The sequence below is a fragment of the Apium graveolens genome, chromosome 3, assembly GCF_009905375.1.
Source record: "Apium graveolens cultivar Ventura chromosome 3, ASM990537v1, whole genome shotgun sequence".
In the NCBI taxonomy this organism is placed as follows: domain Eukaryota; kingdom Viridiplantae; phylum Streptophyta; class Magnoliopsida; order Apiales; family Apiaceae; genus Apium; species Apium graveolens.
The window spans coordinates 291,872,753-291,875,667 of record NC_133649.1 but is presented as its reverse complement, the minus strand read 5'-3'; positions in this window follow the sequence as shown (position 1 = coordinate 291,875,667).

Here is a 2,915-nt window from a genome sequence, read left to right as displayed (position 1 = left end):
CATGAATAGAACTTTTCAAATATTCGTATATAGGAGTATAGTTAGGGACTTTTGAATGGTTAGTTGGAATGGAAACGAGAAGGATACGAGAATGAGTGTTAATGAGAATGTGAATAATATGATATTCGAAGATTTAAGTAGCGAATAATTTATCTATTTATTGTAATGAAGTTTGTGTTCCAAATTTTTAAATTGTTAATTCAAACACTAATTATAAAAAGTATGGGATTATAAATTTCAGATCGAGAATTCGACTCTCTTGATATGTGTGTTAGTTCGCTCCTAAAGAGAAAAGTTTTGGTATGCCTGAGAATTTGAAAAAGGAGGATTCCCTTTTGGGAAAGTGTTGCTAGTGTCAAACTCTTTTTAGCTACAAAAATTGGGACTCCAGTGCTCTCGACTGTTTCGAAAAGACAACTTGTTAACAATTTTACCAAACTTACCTTGCACGTTTTAACTTACAAGACACTTCTACGTGAACTATGTCAATTCCATCTTTAACCAGCGGTATAATCGAGTCCAGCCGAATACTACTAGCCTCGGTTCGAACTTGATTAAAATAGTTCGGACTCGAGTTCGAGCATAGTTCGGACTCGAGTTCGAGCTCGAACTCGATCGACCCTTTAATTTCAAGCTCGAAACTCGGTTCGTAAAAGGTGCGGTAGGCTCGAGTTCGGCTCGAAAACTCGAATTAATTAACTAAATATTAACAAAAATTCAAAATATGATCGGTTCGACTCGAGTTCGGCTCGATAAAAATAAATAATATATAAAAAATATTAAATATTTATATAAAAATATATTTATAATAAAAAAATTAAAAATAATAGATGCCCGATAAGGCTCGCGAACCTTACGAGCCGAATAATTTGAAACTCGAGCTCATAATTTTCCTTTATTAGTTTTTAAACAATGTATCCTGCCTCTATCACTCATAATATCTTAGTATATATAATTAATATATTAAGGGATTAAAATTTATTTATCAATATAAAAAAGCAACCTGCTGAATTAAAAAAGTGGGAGGAAGGATCCGTACTGCTTGATTATATAAATAATTATCAAATTAAATTAATTAAGATGCATGCACGTGGATGAAGCTGATTTGATGGGTGGTCTATGTACGTAGACAGGCGCATTATTAAAATCAACAATACCAAAACTGCTCACGGTTTATGTATAGTTAATGTAAATAATCCCAATTAATTAGTAGGTTAGATTTGATAAATTGTATTTGTCCTTATTGTGAAATCTAGTGAATATATATTAGAATAATTAGAGTCCATCCAAGATGATATGATTGATAATGATAGGGTTATGCATGGAAAGCGAGTGAGTTATGGTCGGTAATTATTAATCCTACTATATGTGGCCTATACAAATTGGTCCTCACATTTAGCCCTCTCTCTCTCTCTCGTCATATACACGTAATTTTATCATGTCAATCTCGCTGGCTTGGGCCGGCAGCCCACCATTGCAACGCCTTGATAAATTATTAGGTTTCAATGCGGTCACATTTTATTTACTTATATACAAAAATATTATGGAATATTTAGTTTAGATTCTTTCTTCTTCTTCCGCAACCGCTACCTTTAGGTGTACAGTATACTACAAGAAAATCAAGTTTTGACAACAAATTTTTCGTTGACATGTTAAGGAAATCCATTGGTAAGACAGTGTGCTAACAGAATTATCACCAAAACAATTCGTTAGAGCAAACGTTCGTTGGGAAGTAGCTGCCTAACTGGATATGTTTTCCGTTATAAACTTAACAACAGAATATCAAACGACTAATAACAAAATTCTTGTTTTTTAAATAATCATGAAACAATGAACTAGGTAACGGGATATTTCGTTAGTATTATTAGCAACCATATGCCAACGAAATTTCCATCATTTAATTTAGTAACAAATCGCCAACAAATTATTGCTTGCAATTGGTATTACTCTAGCAACACTCTACCCTTAAACTGGCGATGTTCAGATGAAGACTATTTTCAACAAATGCTGGAGGAAATAGTTAGAGTCTAGGTTGTCAATATAAAGGAAGTGAGAGTCTACTTTCAATATGGGTCCTTCACTTTTCTTGGCAGCAATTTGATGGACACTCTCTCTCCAACAGAAATCAAGAGAGTGATAAGTCTGTTGAAGGACAAGGACACTGCTACAAGAGCATGGAGATCAGTTCTAGCTGAATGGTTGATTGCAAGAGAGGAAAGAAGAGCAAGGAGTATAGCAGAATATGAGGAGAAAAAGAGGAAGTATGATGAAGAGATTGAAATATATATCAAAAGATCTGAAGAACTCAAAGAAAAAGGGATGAGCAGAATCCCTAAAGATGGAAGATTTTTAAATGTAAAAGCTGGCACATTTTCAAGATTCAGAATTGAAATGTCAGATGGTTATCCAAAGCAAGACAAACTCAATTTGATAGAAGTTCTAACAGGGACTCCAATCATAGAGGAATTTGAAATTCTTGTATATTTAAAGAATTAGAAGTTCCAATCTTTGTCTGATGCTTGTAAATACTCAAACTCAAAATCATCTAATGTACAATTGCTGTAATTGTGTTAATTTTTATATTAGTCTTATTTTCCATTATAGCTTGGGGTTAGTCTTGTTAACAAGCATGAATTTGTGTTAAACAATCTTCTCACAAATTGAGGGAGATTGTTGTGCAAGACATGTGTGTACTTTAACAAGACTAAGTCAAATTGACAACCCTAAGTAAGTTGTATTGTAATCTTAGTTTGCATTTTGTATTTGTAACATTTAAATTCAGAAAAAATGATCAAGAACAGACTGGGGTCTTTTTCTTTAAACAGTATCAAGCCTAAGAATTCTATCTGGAAGAAGATCAAGAAGATCATGCCTCAGAAGAATGATGAAGAAGCTTGGAGTTAAATAAATTTGTT